This window comes from Hyla sarda, chromosome 6, assembly GCF_029499605.1.
Source record: "Hyla sarda isolate aHylSar1 chromosome 6, aHylSar1.hap1, whole genome shotgun sequence".
NCBI lineage: Eukaryota > Metazoa > Chordata > Amphibia > Anura > Hylidae > Hyla > Hyla sarda.
Genome location: NC_079194.1, coordinates 64,062,464 through 64,083,087, shown reverse-complemented (window position 1 = coordinate 64,083,087; position 20,624 = coordinate 64,062,464). Strand labels below are relative to the sequence as shown.

Here is a 20,624-nt window from a genome sequence, read left to right as displayed (position 1 = left end):
AACATACAGGGAGTGAAATAAAAAATGCATATATAATCACCATATGAAATGATATCCTGACACCATAAATTAGTCAATATATGTCCATACAGTAATCATTTAAATCAGAGAATTTAGTGAGGGCAAAAAAAAGAGAGAAACCAACAAGGGTCTCCTAAAGTCTGTCTGTGTCCTTATGGTGAAAACCCATCTGCGTGAATGTCAGACAATGCTTCTGTGTAGGTTGGCACGGGATGTACCCGGCCACAATGATGAATATTACCTGCAGTCACAAGAAGTCCTCTGGATGGGCCCTAAGGACTGTAAGTGACGTTTCTCCGCTCGTGGCTTAGTTGCACTGAGATGCCAGCTGAATGGCACAGTTCTGCGTCCAGCCCAATGTTGGGAGCGGAGATCAGGCAGCAGAGAGGGTGTAAGTGCTTGTGGAGAGCCAATGCGATACTTTGTAGCAGCGTCCTTGTGCTGGAGATAGTATTATAAGCACGCTCTTCCTCACATAGTGGTACCCAAATAGGTTCCAGCGCAAAAATACACTGATTACAGTATGGATATATTGACTAATTTGTGGTGTCAGGATACCATTTTATATGGTGATTATATATTCATTTTTTTTATTTTTATATTTTACATCATTTTTTTTATGTACAACCAACAGGGGTGTTGCTGGGGGGTCTAACGGGGCTATAGCCCAAGGTCTCAGATCGGAGTTTTTATTTTTTTTCCTTACATTTTTTTAAATAAATATTACAATCGCTGCTTTAAGACAGCAGTGGTTCACACCGGACCCCAAGTCCCATGAGATCGGGCAGCTGCCGAGGCTGTTGGGAGCAGAAGTTCCCTGACCAGGCACGCATGCCTGCTCCTAGCCTGCAACTGTCGGTGTGATAAAATTAATTGCGTCCTGGACAAATCACACCAGCGCCAAGTGAGGGCAAGGAGTGATGGCCAGCTTATTCAGCGCTGCCTCCAACCTGATCCCTGGACCCTGATGAGTGGTGGTGATCTCTAGGTGATGGCATGATAGAGCTGTCATGTGGGTATGTATTATAGATGTATGCATGACAGATGTATGTATGCATGTATGGTAGATGTATGTATGTATAATAGACGAATGCATGCATGTATATATGTATGATAGATGGTCTATGATATATGTTTGTATGTATAATAGATGTATGTATGTATGTATGATAGATGTGTGTATGTATGATAGATATATACATGCATGTATGATAGATGTGTGCATGCATGATAGATGTATGTATGCATGTAAGATGTATGCAAGTATGTATGATAGATGTATGCAAGTGTTACGCCGAGCGCTCCGGGTCCCCGTTCCTCCCCGGAGCGCTCGCCTCATCTTCGTTGTTGCAGCGCCCCGGTCAGATCCACTGACCGGGTGCGCTGCGGTCCCGCCTTCAGCCGGGATGCGTTTCGCGATGCGGATAGCGCCCGCTCGCGATGCGCACCCAGGCCCCCGTACCTGACTCGCTCTCCCTCGGTCCTGTCCCGGCGCGCGCGGCCCCGCTCCCTAGGGCGCGCGCGCGCCGGGTCTCTGCGATTTAAAGGGCCAGTGCACCAATGATGGTGCCTGGCCCAATCTTCCCAATTAGCTTAATTGGCTCCCACCTGTGCACTTCCCTATATCACCTCACTTCCCCTGCACTCCCTTGCCGGATCTTGTTGCACTTGTGCCTAGTGAAAGCGTTCCCTTGTCTGTTCCTAGTCCGTGTTCCTGACCTCCTGCCGTTGCCCCTGACTACGATCCTTGCCGCCTGCCCCCGACCTTCTGCTACGTCCGACCTTGCTTCTGCCTACTCCCTTGTACCGCGCCTATCTTCAGCATCTTCAGCAGCCAGAGAGGTGAGCCGTTGCTAGTGGATACGACCTGGTCACTACCGCCGCAGCAAGACCATCCCGCTTTGCGGCGGGCTCTGGTGAAAACCTGTAGTGGCTTAGAACCGGTCCACTAGCGCGGTCCTCGCCATCCCTCTCTGGCACAGAGGATCCACTACCTGCCAGCCGGCATCGTGACAGTAGATCCGGCCATGGATCCCGCTGAAGTTCCTCTGCCAGTTGTCGCTGACCTCACCACGGTGGCCGCCCAGCAAGCCCGACAGATCGCCCTTCTGACCCGTCAGCTGTCGGAAATGTCCACCATTTCGCACCAACTTCAGTCGCAACTTCTCCAGCAATCTTCTCCTCCGCCAGCTCCTGCACCTCCTCCGCAGCGAGTGGCCACTCCTAGCCTCCGCCTGTCCTTGCCGGACAAATTTAATGGGGACTCTAAGTATTGCCGTGGCTTTCTTTCGCAATGTTCCCAGCACTTGGAGATGATGTCGGACCAGTTCCCTACTGAAAGGTCTAAGGTGGCTTTCGTGTTCTGCCTTCTGTCTGGAAAAGCCCTGTCATGGGCCGCACCGCTCTGGGACCGCAATGACTCCGTCACTGCCTCTGTACACTCCTTCTTCTCGGAAATTCGAAGTGTCTTTGAGGAACCTGCCCGAGCTTCTTCAGCCGAGATTGCCCTGCTGAACCTGGCCCAGGGTGTTTCTTCCGTTGGCGAGTACGCCATTCAGTTCCGTGCTCTTGCTTACGAGTTGTCCTGGAATAGTGAGGTTCTCTGCGCGACCTTTAAAAAAGGCCTATCCAGCAACATTAAAGATGTTCTGGCCGCACGAGAGACTCCTGCTGACCTACATGAACTCATTCATCTAGCCACTCGCATTGACATGCGTTCTTCCGGATGGCGTCTGGAGCTCCGCCTGGATATGGACTTTGTTCGCACGAAGCGTTTTTTCTCTCCAGCTCCTCTCTCCTCTGGTCCTCTGCAATCTGTTCCTGTGCTTCCCGCCGCGGAGGCTATGCAAGTTGACCGGTCTTGCTTGACACCTCTAGAGAGGACACGACGCCGCATGGAGAATCTTTGCCTGTACTATGCCGGTACCGAACACTTCCTGAAGGATTGTCCTATCCGTCCTCCCCGCCTGGAAAGACGTACGCTGACTCCGCACAAAGGTGACACAGTTCTTGATGTCAACTCTGCTTCTCCACGCCTTACTGTGCCTGTGCGGATATCTGCCTCTACCTTCTCCTTCTCTACTATGCTCTTCTTGGATTCCGGATCTGCAGGAAAATTTTTTTTGGCCTCTCTCATCAACAGGTTCTACGTTCCTGTGACCAGTCTCGCCAGACCCCTCTACATCTATTGTTTTTACAATAAAAGATTGGACTGTCTCGTACGTTTCCACACAGAACCCCTCCTAATTTGCATCGGACCTCATCACGGAAAAATTGAGTTTTTTTTCCTCAGGTTCTTTGGCCCCAAGAAGAGGGGGAGACCCAAGGGGGGGGGTACTGTTACGCCGAGCGCTCCGGGTCCCCGTTCCTCCCCGGAGCGCTCGCCTCATCTTCGTTGTTGCAGCGCCCCGGTCAGATCCACTGACCGGGTGCGCTGCGGTCCCGCCTTCAGCCGGGATGCGTTTCGCGATGCGGATAGCGCCCGCTCGCGATGCGCACCCCGGCCCCCGTACCTGACTCGCTCTCCCTCGGTCCTGTCCCGGCGCGCGCGGCCCCGCTCCCTAGGGCGCGCGCGCGCCGGGTCTCTGCGATTTAAAGGGCCAGTGCACCAATGATGGTGCCTGGCCCAATCTTCCCAATTAGCTTAATTGGCTCCCACCTGTGCACTTCCCTATATCACCTCACTTCCCCTGCACTCCCTTGCCGGATCTTGTTGCACTTGTGCCTAGTGAAAGCGTTCCCTTGTCTGTTCCTAGTCCGTGTTCCTGACCTCCTGCCGTTGCCCCTGACTACGATCCTTGCCGCCTGCCCCCGACCTTCTGCTACGTCCGACCTTGCTTCTGCCTACTCCCTTGTACCGCGCCTATCTTCAGCATCTTCAACAGCCAGAGAGGTGAGCCGTTGCTAGTGGATACGACCTGGTCACTACCGCCGCAGCAAGACCATCCCGCTTTGCGGCGGGCTCTGGTGAAAACCTGTAGTGGCTTAGAACCGGTCCACTAGCGCGGTCCTCGCCATCCCTCTCTGGCACAGAGGATCCACTACCTGCCAGCCGGCATCGTGACAGCAAGTATGAATGTAGGGTAGATTTATGTACGATGTGTGTACGTAATGATATATGTATGATAGGTGTGTGTATGCGTATGTATTTGTGTATGACTGTCTGTCATACATATACCAGTCATATACACATCTATCATGCATCATCTGGAGGAGGAGGACAGAGGAATCTGGAGGAGGAAAGAGGAGCCTGGGGAAAGACTAAGCAGTTTAGATGAAGCAGACAGAGGAGTCTGGAGGTGGCAGACAGAGGGGTCTGGAGGAGGTGGGGGCAGAGGAATCTGCTGGAGGAGAACAAAGAGCTCTGGAGGAGGAGGTGGACAAAGTCATCTGGAGGAGGAGAAAAGAGGAGTCTGGAGGAGGAGGCAGACAAAGGGGTCTGGGCAAGGGAGGGGGCATAGGAATCTGGAGGGGGCGAAGGACAGAGGGGTCTGGAGGTGGAGGACAGTGCAGGGGTGGGATTCATCTGAAATAAAAAAAAAACAGTGTGTGGCAGTATTATTATTATTATTATTATTATTATTATGGGTACAGTGTGTGTACATTTTCACAAGGAGTAATAGGAAAAAAAGCCCCCAAAGTTTGTAACCCCATTTCTTCTGAGTATATAAATACCCCATATATGGATGTAAAGTGCTCTGCGGGCAAACTACAATACTCAGAAGAGAAATAGCGCCACTGGGCTTTTGGAGAGAGAATGTGTCTGGAATTAAAGGCCATGTGCGTTTACAAAACCCTCATGCTGCAGGAAAAAGTGGACCCCCCCACATGTGAGCCTATTTTGGAAACAACACCCCTCACAGAATGTAAAAAGGGTTGCAGTGAGAGTTTACACCCCACAGGTGTCTGACAGATTTTTTGAATTTTTTTCGTAAAAATGAAATTTTCCATTTGCACAGCCCACTGTCCCAAAGATCTGTCAAACGATAGTGAGGTGTAAATGCTCACTGCACCCCTTATTACAATCTGTGAGGGGTGTAGTTTCCAAAATTAGGTCACATGTGGGGGAGGTCCACTGTTCTGGCACCATGGGGGCTTTGTAAACGCACATGGTCCCCGACTTCTATTCCAAACAAATTCTCTCTCCAAAAGCCCAATGGTGCTCCTTCTCTTCTGAGAAGTTTGCCAGCAGAGCACTTTACATCCACATGTGGGGTATTTCTATACTCAGAAGAAACGGGGTTAAAATTTTGGGAGGCTTTTTCTCCTATTACCCCCTGTCAAAATGAAAAATTTGGGGTAACACCAGCATTTTAATGAAAAAAAATCAAAGTTTTGATTTTCACGTTCAACTTTAGCAGAAATTTGTCAAACACCTGTGGGGTGTAAAGGCTCACTGTACCCCTTGTTACATGTCTTGAGGTGTTGTTTCCCAAATAGTGTACCATGTGGGGCTTTTTTTGTCTGTTCTGGCACCATAGGGGCTTCCTAAATGCGACATGCCCCCCAAAAACCATTTCAGCAAAATTTGCTTTCCAGAAGCCAAATGTGGCTTCTTCTTTTCTGAGCATTGTAGTGTGCCCACAGTGCACCTGACGTCCAGAAATGGGGTTACAAATTTCGGGGGGGGGGGGGGGGGTATTTTCTCCTATTACCTCTTGTAAAAATGGTTAATTTGGTAAACAAACTGCCTTTTAGTAAAAAAAAGAAAGGCTCACTGTACCCCTTGTTGCGTGACATGAGGGGTGTAGTTTCCAAAATAGTATGCCATGTGTTTTTTGTTTTTTTTGTTGTCATGGCACCATAGGGGCTTCCTAAATGTGACATGCCCCCCAAAAACCATTTCAGCAAAATTCACATTCCAAAATCCCATTGTCGCTCCTTTGCCTCTGAGCCCTCTAGTGCACCCACAGAGCACTTTACGTTCACATATCAGGTATTTCCTTACTCGAGAGAAATTGGGTTACATATTTTGGGGGTCTTTTTCAGCTTTTACCCCTTGTAAAAATTCAAAAACTGGGTCTACAAGAACATGTTAGTGTAAAAAATGGAGATTTTTAATTTCCTCCTTTACTTTGCTGCTATTCCTGTGAAACACCTAAAGAGTTAACAAACTTTCTGAATGTCATTTTGAATACTTTGAGGGGTGCAGTTTTTATAATGGGGACATTTATGGGCATGTGTGGGGTATTTCTAATATGAAATCCCCTTCAAAACTGAACTGGTCCCTGAAAAATTCCGATTTTGAAAATTTTGAGAAAAATTGGAAAATTGCTGCTGAACTTTGAAGCCCTCTGATGTCTTCCAAAACTAAAAACATGTCAACTTTATGATGCAAGCATAAAGTAGACATATTGTATATGGGAATCAATATATAATTTATTTGGTATGTCTATTTTCCTTACAAGCAGAGTGCTTCAAAGTTAGAAAAATGCAAAATTATCACATTTTTTATGACATTTTTGAATTTTTCACCAAGAAATGATGCAAGTATCGTAAAGACCAGAGCGTTTTTTGCGCATCTGACCACTGTCACATCAAGCATTAATAACTCTGGGATGCTTTTACTTATGAATTTTATTCACATGGAGCGCACCTGCCGGGTATTTTATTGATTTTTCATCCTCCGCAACAATATATAATGAGGCTTATCACACAGTGACTACAACACCCCTGAGGAAGTCGCTTCGCGACGGAACGTGTGGGGTTCAGTGACCCCGTCCTCTGTTACAACATCTGTGTCGTTGGCCTGTGTGGAGTGCATCCCACGTGTGGTATTGTATATTGGCAATAGGGCAGCATTCTAGGTTTAATATTATTGTATTATTGCATCCTATCTAGGATTATATATTATATGCTATAATATTGTGGTGCCCACTGTGCCCTTACATTGTATTATCTTGAGTAGCCACATTGAGCCGACGCCATTTATTAATATCATATTTTCAGTAGGACGGGGTCATTTACTCAGGGCAGGGGGTCATGGCCCTTCTCTGAGGCTGTGTTTTGGCTCTTTAGGAGCCTTGATCTGCTGTTTTGTACTAATAAAGATATTGTTGTTAACTCAGTGGAGTGCACTTTGTTTTCAGTTGCAGCTGTTTTTTGATAGTAAAGTGTTCAGCGGGCGCAGTAGAGGACTCAGAAGGGAAGGAGCGACAATGGGATTTTGGAGTGTGAATTTTGCGGAAATGGTTTTTGGGGGGCATGTCACATTTAGGAAGCCCCTGTGGTGCCAGAACAGCAAAAAAAAAAAAAACATGTGGAACACTATTTTGGAAACTACACCCCTCAAGGAACGTAACAAGGGGTACAGTGAGCCTTAACACCCCACAGATTTTTGACGACTTTTCGTTAAAGTTGGATGTGTAAATAATTTTTTTCCCCGCCTATTTTACAATAGGAGAAAATGCCCCCCAAAATTTGTAACCCCATCTCTTCTGAGTATGGAAATACCCCATATGTGGATGTCAAATGCACTGCGGGCGCACTACAATGCTCAGAAGAGAAGGAGCCACATTTGACTTTTGGGGTATTTATATACTCAGAAGAAATGGGGTTACAAATTTTGGGGGTCTTTTTTTCTATTACCCCTTGTAAAAATGAAAAATTTGTGATAACACCAGCATTTTAGTGAAAAAATATAAAATTTTCATTTTCACGTCCATCTGTGGGGTATTAAGGCTCACTATACCCCTTGTTACGTTCCGTGAGGGGTGTAGTTTCCAAAATGAGGTCACATTTTTTTTTGTGTGTGTTTATGTCAGAACAGCTGTAATGATCAGCCACCCCTTTGCAAATCACCTCAAATGTACATGGTGCGCTCTCACTCCTGAGCCTTTTTGGGTGCCCGCAGAGCATTTTATGCCCCCACATGGGTTATTCCCGTACTATTTGCGTTACAAATTTTTTGGGGTCTTTTTTTTCCTTTTACAATGACATGCTGGAGTAGACCCCAACTTTACCTTTTCATAAGGGGTAAAAGGAGAAAAAGCCCACCAAAATTTGTTAGACAATTTCTCCTGAGTACGGAAATACCCCATATGTGGCCCTAAACTGTTGCCTTGAAATACGACAGGGCTCCGAAGTGAGAGAGCCCCATGTGCATTTGAGGACTAAATAAGGGATTTGGATGGGACGGACCCGGATACAAGAATTACACTTGCCTCCGATACCAAAAATACCCTATAACAGTGTTTCCCAAACAGGGTGCCTCCAGCTGTTGCAAAACTTCCAGCATGCCTGGAAAGTCAATCGCTGTCCGGCAATACTGGGACTTGTCTTGCAACAGCTGGAGGCTCTGTTTTGGAAACAGTGTCTTACGAGAATTTTTTTTTTTATTTGGGGGGGGGGCTGTGTAGGGGTATGTGGATATGTAGTGTTTTACCCTTTATTTTGTAAAGGTGTAGTGTAGTGTTTTTAGGGTACACTGACAGGGCCGGGGTCTACAGCGAGTTTCCCTCTGGGAGTTTGAGCTGCGGTTGAAAATTTGCTGCATCTCAAACTTGTAGCAAGAGACTCGCTGTAGACCCCGCCCGTGTGAATGTACCCTGTACATTAACATTGGGGAGGGGGGGGAAGCAAAACTCCAGCTGTTGCAAAACTACCATTACCAGCATGCCCCTTTGTCCCTTGGCTGTCCGTGCATGCTGGGGGTTGAAGTTATACAACAGCTGGAGGCACACTGGTTGCAAAACACAGAGTTTGTTACTTATCTCAGTGTTTTGCAATCAGTGTGCCTCCAGCTGCTGCAAAACTACAACTCCCTGCATGTACGATCTATCAGTGCATGCTGGGAGTTGTAGTTTGCCACAGCTGGAGGCACACTGGTTGCGAAACACTGAGTTAGGTAACAACCTACCTAACGCAACCAGTGTGCCTTCAGCCATTGCAAAAACTACAACTCTTAGCATACAGTGACAACTGAAGGGCATGCTGGGACTTGTAGTTATGTAACAGCAGGAGGCATACTACTAACACTCCCAGCATGCCCTTTGGCTGTCCGTGCATAACTCAGTGTTTCCCAACAAGGGTGCCTCCAGCTGTTGCAAAACTACAACTCCCAGCACTCCCAGACAGCTGAAAGACATGATGGGAGTTGTAGTTTTGCAACATCTGGAGGGCCACAGTTTGGAGACCACTGTGCAGTGGTGTCCAAACTGTAGCCCTCCAGATGTTGTAAAACTTCAACTCCAAGCATGCCCAGACTGTCCAGGCATGATGGGAATTGTAGTTCTGCAACATCTGAAGGGCCAGATGTTACAGAACTACAACTCCCAGCATGCCTGGACTGTCTGGACATGCTGGGAGTTTTAGTTTTGCAACATCTGGAAGGGCTACAGTTTGGACACCACTGCACAGTGGTCTCCAAACTGTGGCCCTCCAGATGTTGCAAAACTACAACTCCCAGCATGCCCAGACAGGCTTTGGCTGTCTGGGCTTGCTGGGATTTGTAGTTTGGCAACTCCTGGAAGGCAGCAGTAAAGATCACTTACCGCTGATCTTTACTGCTACCTCCGCCGATCCTGCAGCTGCCTGTCCCGATTCCGCTGCCGGTCCCGCCGCAATCGTCGGTCACAGCACCTGCCGTCATCTTCCCCCCACTCTGCCCTGACATCCAGGGGCGGGCAGAGTGGGGATTTCAACTTTAACCTCCCACCCCCCTCCTGCCATTGGTCAGCTAGTCCTGACAACCAATGGCAGGGGACAGGAGCGAGGTGGCAGCTGCCACCTTGCTCCTATCCCTCAGGATGATCAGAGCTGTCTCTGACAGCTCCGATCATCCTTATTTTCCAGGCTATCGGGTCACCAGAGACCCGATCAGCCCGGAACCCTGCAAGTCCTTGTCATTAGTCAGTCACTAACTGACTATCTAATGACAACGATCAGCAGCAGGGGACCATTCTGATTGTTCCCCAGCTGCATAGTGTCAATGGTCAACTGTTCAGAACAGCTGACAAGACGTTTCTATCACCATGCCAACAGACATGGTGATAGAAAATGTATTGGACGTTTATGAACATCCATTTGCCTTAAGTTACAGGAAAACGTTCATAAACGTCTATTTGCTGGAAGGGGTTAATAGTCATACATGAAATCCAGCATTATTATAGTTAAATATGCATTATTTCAGCCTGAATTCTTGTTTTAGGTTATAACAGAAGGTAATTTTAAAAGTTAGAGATCGCTTATATTAATTCCCTGTCAACTGACCATATAGGTGTTTTTTTTCTATGTATGGAAAACTATACATATAGGGGGAGGATTATTAAAACCTGTGCCGATGAAAAGTTGACCAGTTGCCCATAGTAACCAATAAAATTGCCTCTTTCATTTTTAAATAGGCCTCTGCAAACTCCGAAAGAAGCAATCTGATTGGTTTTTATGATGAACTGCTCCACTCTTCCTCTACACAGGTTTTGATTATTCTCCCCAGTAGACTTAGCGGAGAAGATTTATCAAATCCTGTCCAGAGGGAAGTTGCTGAGTTGCCCATAGCAACCAATCAGATCGCTTCTTTCATTTTTGAAAAGGCAACTCAGCAACTCTTCCTCTGAACAGGTTTTGATTATTCTACCCCGTAGACTTAATATACCCATACAGTCCTTACAACTCCCCTCTAACTCTTTGTGTAATAGAATTGAATAGAAAGTATATACTTGGTCACTTGGGAACATCAGCAAAGTGTATAGTTAAATAATTATCTTTAATACAATCTAGATTAATATTTTGACACATTGGGGAGATTTATCAAAACCTGTGGAGAGGAAAATTTGACCAGTTGCCTATAGCAACCATCTAGATTTATTCTTTCATTTTAAAAATGGCATCTAAAAAACTAAAAAAGCGATCTGATTGGTTCCTATGGGCAACTGCACCACTCTCCACTGCATAGGTGTTGATAAATCTCCCCTTATAGACTTGACAAACAGATTTGTAAATTACTTCTATTTAAAAATAATCGTAACCCTTCCCTTACTTATCAGCTGCTGTATTTTCCAGAGGAAGTTCTTTTCTTTTTGAATTTCCTTTCTGTCTGACCACAGTGCTTTCTGCTGACACCTCTGTCCATTTTAGGGACTGTCCAGAGCAGGATAGGTTTCCTATGGGGATTTGCTCCTACTCTGGACAGTTCCTAAAATGGACAAAGGTGTCAGCAGAAAGCACTGTGTTCAGACAGAAAGGAAATTCAAAAAGAAAGAATTTCCTCTGGAAAATACAGCAGCTGATAAGTACTGGAAGGGTTAAGATTTTAAATAGAAGTAATTTACAAATCTGTTTAACTTCTGGCACCAGTTGATTTAAACAAATTTATGTTTTCCAGGGGAGTACCCCTTTAATATACCCATACAGTACTTATATCCCCCACCCACCCTGACTAAGTTGAGGGGGGGGTTGTCAAAATTTATCAAAACGTGTGCAAAGGAAGGAAAAGTTGACCAGTTGCCATTGCGACCAATCAGATTTTTTCAGTTGCCTTGTTAAAAATGAAAGAAGCAATTTGATTGGTTGCTATGGGCTACTGGGCAACATTTCCTCTCCACTGGTTTTGATAAATTTCCCTCTTTGTGTAATAGAATTGAAAATACAGTATATGCTTGGTCATTTGTGAACACCAGCAAAGTGTATGGTTAAATCATTTGATTTAACACAATTTACATTATTATTTTGACATATCATGTAATAGATCTAGTCATCATTTGCAAGTCATCTGGATGTATTCTGATCAACATTTAGGATTTTTGTACCTCTCCTGTGTAATCTTGTCCCCTTCCTCATCTTCTGCTCTTTGTGTGCTCTCCCTCTGATACTGTACTAGTGGCTGGTAGAGATAGCTCCAAACACTTGATGATGTCACATGTGTGATGTAATAAAGGAGGATTAACAAAGAAAGCCAGTAAGGCCGCTGCATGATTTTATAGTGTTTAGTGGGGCTTGTCTGGTTTTCATTGTGATATCTAACATTTTACCAGGCAAAATAAAAATAAAAAACATTATATGAAAAAAGTTATATGAAAAAAGTCATTTTAGAAGGCAGGGAGGAAGAAAAAGAAAAGAAGACACATAAGAAAGAAAGAACAGAAGAAAAATAATGAACCTTGGTTAAAGTGTACCTATCATATCACAGAAAAAAAAAGTTATGTTACTCAGTACCTCATCCTGATCATGTACATATAACTTGTATGTGTTTAGCTTCTGTATTTCTTTTCAAATCAGCTTATATTAGATCACACTGAATTTTAATCTTCTCACAGGCAGGGGGCATGTCCCTCTCTTACCCTTACTGTACATCCAAGTCTGCTATAATGCAAATCCCTCATTTAGTCCTCAAATGCATATGGAGCTCTCTCACTCAGGAGCCCTGTGGTATTTATCCTCCTGAGCGGTATTCCCGAGCGTGACTCGGGGTTAATTTTCCCTGCCAGGATCGGTAACCCCGAGTCACGCTCGGGGTAGAATTGCAGAGTTCCCGGCCGGGCTGCATGTTATATCGCAAAAGCAATGCGATATAGCGATGCGGCCCCTGGGAAAACATGCGATTATCTGCTCTGGTCGGCTCCTGTTGCGGGGGCCGGCCAGAGCAGGTAAAGAAAAATACTAAAAGTCAGTGTTTCCCTACCAGGGGGCCTCCAGCTGTTGCAAAACTACAACTCTCAGCATGCCCGAACAGCCAAAGGCTGTCCGGGCATGCTGGGAGTAGTAGTTTCACAACAGCTGGAGGCACCCGGTTAGAAAAACACTGAGCTAAATGTAAAAGGAAAAAGTAGTAAAATAAAAAACCTTTTGCTCACCTAATCCCGGTCCCTGCAGATGTTGTCCCCCTCCGTGCGCTCTGGTCCCTGCTCTATTCATCTTACAGGACCTTTCACTTTTCAGCCAATCACAGGCCGCAGTGGTGTAAAGCCTGTGATTGGCTGAAGGGGAAAGGGCTTGTTCTGCAGCAAATACACTAGGTTTGAAATCTGCCCGGCAAACCTAGTGTATACTGCTGCAGGACAAGACAAGGTGACAATGGGGGGGGGGGGGGAGAATGTGACAAAGGGGGGGATGTGACAAGGGGGGGGAAGAATGTGACAAAGGGGGGAATGTGACAGAGGGGGGAATGTGACAGAGGGGGGGATGTGACAAGGGGGGGGGGGTGACATGAAGGGGGGGGAATGTGACAAGAGGGGGGAATGTGACAGGGGAAGGGGAATGTGACATGAAGGGGGGGATGTGACAAGGGGGAGGGGAATGTAACATGAAGGGGGAGAATGTGACAAGGGGAGGGGGTATGTGACATGAAGGGGGGGATGTGACAAGGGGGGGATGTGACAGGGGGAGGGGAATGTAACATGAAGGGGGGGAATGTGACAAGGGGGGAATGTGACAAGGGGGGGAATGTGACAAGGGGGGGAATGTGACAAGGGGGGGAATGTGACAAGGGGGGGATGTGGCAAGGGGGGGAATGTGACAAGGGGGGGAATGTGACAAGGGGGGGGGGAATGTGACAAGGGGGGAATAATGTGACAAGGAGGGGGGAGAATGTGACGGGGGGATGTGACAAGGGAGAGGGGGAATGTGACAAGGGAGGGGGAATGTGATGGGGGAGATGTGAAATGGGCGGGGGGGAGATGTGAAATTCAGTGCAAAAAATTGTACCGCTTTTGGTACAAATTTCCAGAAAGAATCATACCGCCAGGGAGGTTAAAAGCAACAGCTTAGGGCCACATATGGGGTTACACCAGCATTTTAGTTTAAAAATTCTCAATTTTCATTTTTACGACTCACTGTAACAAAAATTGGCAAACACCTAGGGGTGTTAATACTCACTGTATCCCATGTTATGTTCCTTGAGGGGTGTAGTTTCTAAAATTGTGTCACATCTGGGGGCTTTCCGCTGTTCTGGCACCATGGGGGGCTTTGTAAAAGCCATATGGCCCCTGACTTCAATCCTCTCTCCAAAATCCCAAAGTTCCTCCTTTCCTCCTGAGCCCTGTTTTGTTCCTGCATAACACTTTACATCCACATTTGGGGGAATTTGTGTACTCAGGAGAAATTTGGGGGTCTTTTTCTCCTTTTACCACTTGTACAAATGAAAAGTTGGGGAAACACTACAATGTTGGTGTAAACAATACTGTAGAATTTTTCTACAGTAACATACTGGTGTAGACCCCAACTTTCCCTTTTCATAAGGTGTAAAAAGGAGAAGAAGCCCCCCTCCCCCAATTTGTAACACAATTTCTCCCGAGTAAGGAAATACCCCATGTGTGGAACTAAACTGTTGCCTTGAAATACGACAGGGCTCCAAAATGAAAGAGGGTCATGTGCATTTGAGACCTAAATTAGGGATTTGCACAAGGGCGGACTCGGATACAAGCATTGCACTTGCCGCCTCCACCAAAAAACACCCTATGGGTACGTTCTCACGCGCAGATTTTTTTAGCGGGTTCTCCACTGCGTATTTGAAAGGGGGCGGGCTCTTCTTGGATGTCCGCAGCAGATTTTCTGCGGCGGAATGTACACTGCGGAAAATCCGCCGCAATCCCCATTGAAGTCAGTAGGGACTGCGGCGGAGTTTCCGCAGCGTAGATTCCGCCGCGGAAAATCTGCTGCGGACAGCCGAGAATAGCCCGCCCACTTTCAAATACGCAGCGGAAAACCTGCTAAAAAATCTGCGCGTGTGAACGCACCCTAAAGCAGTGTTTCCCAAACAGGATGTCTTCAGTTGTAGGCTCCATGCATTCACATATCCTGTACATATGTACATATAATATATAATTCACCCCCAAAGGTGAAATATATAACATATAATTCACCTTTGGGGGGGGGGGGGGAGACCTCCAGCTGTTGCAAAACTGCAACTCCCAGAATGCACTGACAGGTCTTGCATGCTGGGAGTTGTAATATTGCCCCAGCTGTAGGCACACTGTTGGGGAAACACTAAGTTAGGTAACAGACTAATTCAGTGTTTCCCCAACAGTGTGACTTCTGCTGTTGCCAAACTACAACTCCCAGCATGCACGGTCTGACAGTGCATGCTGGGAGTTGTAGTGTGTTGAGGGTGTATAAGTGCAGATGTATGTAAACCTTTAGTGATCGTGATGCCAGGGCATGGTTAACCATTCAACACCCGAGTTGTAGCCGATTATTCCTGGGCCAGGCACGGGGCAAATAATCACTCCGAAGCAAGGTTATGGATTAATGGCTTTTTACTGAGGCAGACAAGGTGTTAAAGTCTATACAGCTCAGTTTAGGCCCAAGGAGATGCAGAGTGAACATAGAGAAGCTTAACGGCTTGCTGGGACTTGTAGTGGACTTGGACTGACTGAAGCAATCCACGCTTTATTTGGTAACTTGAAAGACTTGACTGACTTGACTATCTTGACTGGACTTGGCCCCTGGATTTGTGCTTACTGCCAGGCTTTGACTTTCACCTGCAGGGGTTAACTGGTAGTAGATGCATGGCTGCTGGACTAGGCCTTGGGCCTCCTTCAGGATCACACAGACAAACTTCTCAGCTCCTCACTAGAGATGTCGCGAATTGTTCGCCGGCGAACAGTTCCCGGCGAATTTAGTATGTTCGCGTTCGCATTGATCTGCCCCCTATACTTTAACATTGCAGTAAACTTTGACCCTGTGAGTCAGAGTCAGCAGACACATTACAGCCAATCAGCAGCAGTCCCTCCCTTCCAGACCCTCCTTCCTCTTGCACGGACACCATTTTACCCTCATTCAGCATGCTGCAGGCTTAGGAAGTGGAGGGTCAGAGAAGCTGCTCCTGCTGTATAGGGAAAGCAATAACTAGGTTGCTGCTAGGTGGTGTATTCAGGGTCCAGTTTACTTCTAAAGCACTAGTGTAACATCTGCTTTAAGGACAGCACCCAAAAAAGCCCTTTATTAGGGCTGAAAGATATCAGTCCATGTGTCTTGCAACAGCTGGAGGCACCCTGGTTGGGAGGGAACCGCTGGTTAAAAGGGGTACTCCAGAATCAAACTTAAGTTCCTTCAAGCAACTAACTACTACAGTATTCAAAGGGCTAAAAGATATCAGTCCGTGTGTTTTGCAACAGCTGGAGGCACCCTGGTTGGGGACCACTGCTTAAAAGGGGAACTCCACTGGCAAGCTTTTTTTTCTTTAAAGCAACTAACTACTACAGTATTCAAAGGGCTGAGATATATCAGTCCGTGTGTTTTGCATCAGCTGGAGGCACCCTGGTTGGGGACCACTGCATAAAAGGGGAACTCCGCTGGCAAGCTTTTTTTCTTTAAAGCAACTAACTACTACAGTATTCAAAGGGCTGAAATATATCAGTCCGTGTGTTTTGAAACAGCTGGAGGCACCCTGGTTGGGGACCACTGCTTAAAAGGGGAACTCCGCTGGCAAGCTTTTTTGCTCATTAGTCACACTAGTGCAAATCACATTTGGTGTGACAGTTGTGCAAATAAAAAAAAAAAAAAACCTTTTTTGGCTGTTAAATAAAACCAGTCGTCACTGTCAGTTCACGTGTGGTGTGACACTTGTGCAAATTTAACCAAAAAAGTTACAGGCAGAGGAAGGCTACCCCGCAGGGGCCATCGTGGTGCTGGGATTCCCTTTGGCCCTAGAATGGCCAGGGTTCAGAGGCCATGTACCCTGAACCCCCAAAGTTCTGAGGACTTAGTTGACTGGCTATCACAAGACACCCAATCTACTACAGCTTTCGCTCGGAACCTTGACGCACCATCCTTCTCCTCCTCTAGCTTAGCTTCAGGCACCTCTCATGCTACCACTTGCCCGCCTGCCGCCACCACCAACACTAGCACCACAGCAGCTTTACTTGATCCGAGGAGTTATTTACACATCAGTTTGAAGACATGAGTGATGCACAACCATTATTGCCAGAGAATGTAGTTAACAGGGATATGTCTCAGTCAGGCAGCATTACACACATGGACTTACGGTGTGATGATGATGTTGTACCCGCTGCTGCTTCCTTTCTTGAGGTGTCAGATAGCGGTGAAGGTGTTGATGATGACGATGTGTCCGTGGATGCCACGTGGGTGCCTGCTAGAAGAGAAGAAGAGGGGGAAAGTTCAGATGGGGAGACAGAGAGGAGGAGATGAGTTGGAAGCAGGGGGAGGTCGTCGCAAGGAGCTAGTGGCACAGTCAGACAGCATGTATCGGCACCTGGGGTCAGCCAGACGGGACGCCAATCAATCTGGTTGCCACCACCAGAATGCAGTCATCGCAGAGCTCAGCAGTGTGGCATTTTTTTTGTGTGTCTGCCTCTGACAACAGCGAGGCCATTTGCAACCTGTGCCAGAAGAAACTGAGTCGTGGGAAGTCCAACACCCACCTAGGCACAACTGCTTTGCGAAGGCACATGATGTCACATCACAAACGCCTATGGGATCAACACGTCAGTACAAGCAGCACACACAGTCAAAGCCGCCATCCTCCTCCTGGTCCAGCATCTTCAGCCAGGTCAACCACTGCTACCCTCCTTGCCCCCTCTCAACCAACCGCCTCTCCGTCTCTCACCTTAAGCAGTTCCTGCTCATCTGCCCACAGCCAGGTGTCTGTCAAGGAGATGTGTGAGCGCAAGAAGACAATGTCTCAAAGTCTGACAGCTGGCTTGTCGGAACTGCTAGCCCGCCAGCTTTTACCATACAAGCTGGTGGAGTCTGAGCCCTTTAAAAAATTTGTAGCCATTGGGACACCGCAGTGGAAGGTACCCGGCCAAAATTTTTTTGCACAAAAGGCAATACCCAACCTTTACTCCATTGTGCAAAAGGAAATTATGGCATGCCTGGCACACAGTGTAGGGGCTAGGGTCCATCTAACCACTGATACCTAGTCTGCAAAGCATGGTCAGGGCAGGTATATCACCTACACTGCGCATTGGGTAAACCTGGTGACGGCTGCCAAGCATGGAATGCGTGGCTCTGCAGAGGAGTTGGTGACACCGCCACGACTCCTCCTACTCCATCCTCTTCCATAACATCCTCGGCCGAGTCCACTGCTGCGTCTTGCTCCACATGATCGGCACCCCCCCCCCCCCAGCTCCCCAGGTGCTATTCCACATCCCGGATACGGCAGTGTCACGCCATCTTGGGGTTGACTTGCCTCAAAGCGGAGAGTCACACCGCGCCAGCGCTCCTGTCGGCTCTGAACGCACAGGTGGACCAGTGGCTGACTCCGCACCAACTGGAGATCGACAAGGTGGTTTGTGACAACGGAACAAATTTGTTGGCGGCATTGAGGTTGGGCAAGTTGACACATGTGCTGTGCATGACAAGTGTGTAATCTGATTGTACAACGCTTTGTGCTCAAGTACCCAGGCTTACAGGATGTCCTGAAGCCGTCCAGGAAGGTGTGTGGCCATTTCAGGCATTCCTACAAGGCCATGGCGCACTTGTCAGATATCCAGCGGCGAAACAACATGCCAGTGAGGCGCTTTATTTGCGACAGCCCGACATGTTGGAATTCAACACTTCTAATGTTCGACCGCCTGCTCCAACAAGAAAAAGCTGTCAACAAATATTTGTATGACCGGGGTGCTAGGACATTATCTGCGGAGCTGAGAATTTTTTTTGCCACGTTACTGGAGGCTCATGCGCAATGCCTGTAGGCTCATGCGTCCTTTTGAGGAGGTGACAAACCTGGTCAGTCGCACCGAAGGCACCATCAGTGACATCATACCGTTTGTTTTCTTCCTGGAGCATGCCCTGCGAAGAGTGCTGGATCAGGCAGTAGATGAGCATGAAGAGGAAGAGTTGTGGACACCATCACCACCAGAAACAGCCTTATCAGCATCACTTGCTGGACCTGCGGCAACGCTGGAAGAGGATTGTGAGGAAGAGGAGTCAGAGGAGGAATGTGGCTTTGAAGAGGAGGAGGAAGACCAATCACAGGAGGCATCCCAGGGTGCTCCTTGTCACCTATCTGGTTCCCGTGGTGTTGTACATGGCTGGGGGGAAGAAGATGATACCTTCCCTGACATCACTGAGGACGAGGAATGGGACATGAGTAGCTCGGCATCCGTCCTTGTGCAAATGTGGTCTTTCATGCTGTCGTGCCTGTTGAGGGACCCTTGTATAAAAAGGATGAAGGAGAACGACCTGTACTGGGTATCCACGCTACTAGACCCCCGGTATAAACATAAAGTGCCTGACGTGTTACTGCATTACAGCAAGGTGGAAAGGATTCAGCAGGTCCAAAATAAATTAAGAAGTATGCTGTACACAGCGTATAAGGGTCATGTCACAGCACAACAGGGATCTAACAGGGGAAGAGGTGAAAGTAATCCTCCTCCTCCTCCCATGAACACGCCGGCAAGGACAGGATGCTGTACAGACATGCTGTTGATGGAGGACATGCAGAGCTTTTTAAGTCCTACGCATCGCCACAGCCCTTCGGGGTCCACCATCAGAGAACGACTTGACTGACAGGTAGCAGACTACCTGGCCTTAACCGCAGATATTGACACTCTGAGGAGCGATGAACCCCTTGACTACTGGGTGTGCCGGCTTGACCTGTGGCCTGAGCTATCCCAATTTGCGCTCGAACTTCTGGCCTGTTCCGCTTCAAGTGTCCTGTCAGAAAGGACCTTCAGTGCAGCAGGAGGTATTGTCACTGAGAAGAGGAGTCGCCTTGGTCAAAAAAGTCTGGATTACCTCACTTTTCTTAAGATGAATGAGGGATGGATCCCGAAGGGACTGACACTGGGCGATACATTTGACTGAACAAGGCCTGATCAGATGAGCTGCCTTGGGCTAAAAATGGTCCACACACTGCTGTATTTGAACTCTGAATGCCGGATGACTTGCTTGACTTATCCGCCACCACTTAGGGTTCAAGCCGCAATGTTTTAGGGCACTTTCTGCCTGGCGAAACAAACAGAAATTTTTCTGGCCGCTGCTACAGCAGCGGCTGCGACAATACCAAATTTTCCAGCCAGGTGTACATGCCTAATTTTTAGGGCCTCTGCTGCTGCACTTGTTATGGTGCTGCAATTTGTCTGGCCGCTGCTACAGCTGCGGCTGTGACAATACCCAATTTTTCATCCATGTGTACATGCCTAATTTTTCTGGCCTCTGCTGCTGCACTTGTTATGGTGCTGCAATTTTTATGGCCGCTGCTACAGCTGCGACAATATCAAATTTTCCAGCCAGGTGTACATGCCTAATTTTTCTGGCCTCTGCTGCTGCACTTTTTCTGGTGCTGCAATTTTTCTGGCTGCTGCTACAGATGCGGCTGCAACAATACCAAATTTTTCATCCATGTGTACATGCCTAATTTTTCTGGCCTCTGCTGCTGCTCTTGTTATGGTGCTGCAATTTTTCTGGCCGCTGCTACAGAAGCGGCTGCAACAATACCAAATTTTTCAGGCATGTGTACATGCCTAATTTTTCTGGTACTCTCTGCTGACATCTCTGTCCATCTCTGTCCAAATCCCACTATGTGCTGCCTCAAGGGGGGCTCTAACTATGTGCTGCCTAATATGGGGGAATCTATGTGCTGCCTAAAGGGGGGATCTAACTATGTGCTGCCTAAAGGGAGGCTCTAACTATGTGCTGTCTAAAGTAGGGATCTAACTATGTGATGCCTAAAGGGGGGCTCTATGTGCTGCCTAAAGGGGGCT

General features: G+C 47.5%; 2 protein-coding genes across 22 annotated transcripts in view; one reads left to right on the top strand and one right to left on the bottom strand.

The window, feature by feature from the left end:
* The window catches only part of EIF3L (eukaryotic translation initiation factor 3 subunit L), a gene marked incomplete in the record, with an annotated part of 253,157 nt that overhangs the window by 19,124 nt on the left and 213,409 nt on the right, over positions 1-20,624 (top strand).
* LOC130275703 (tigger transposable element-derived protein 1-like) overlaps positions 1-20,624 on the bottom strand; it is a 102,323-nt gene that overhangs the window by 63,000 nt on the left and 18,699 nt on the right. For 13 of the 21 annotated variants that reach the window (XM_056523965.1, XM_056523974.1, XM_056523973.1 and 10 more), the window contains exon 1: positions 11,766-12,397. The exons of 3 other annotated variants lie outside the window; for them this stretch is intronic. The gene's annotated coding sequence lies outside the window, so the exon portion shown is untranslated. Of the gene's footprint in view, positions 1-11,765; positions 12,398-12,809; positions 12,827-16,939; positions 17,004-20,624 lie in introns of those variants that run through there. 5 more of the 21 variants (XM_056523966.1, XM_056523968.1, XM_056523975.1 and 2 more) reach the window with 4 other exon arrangements.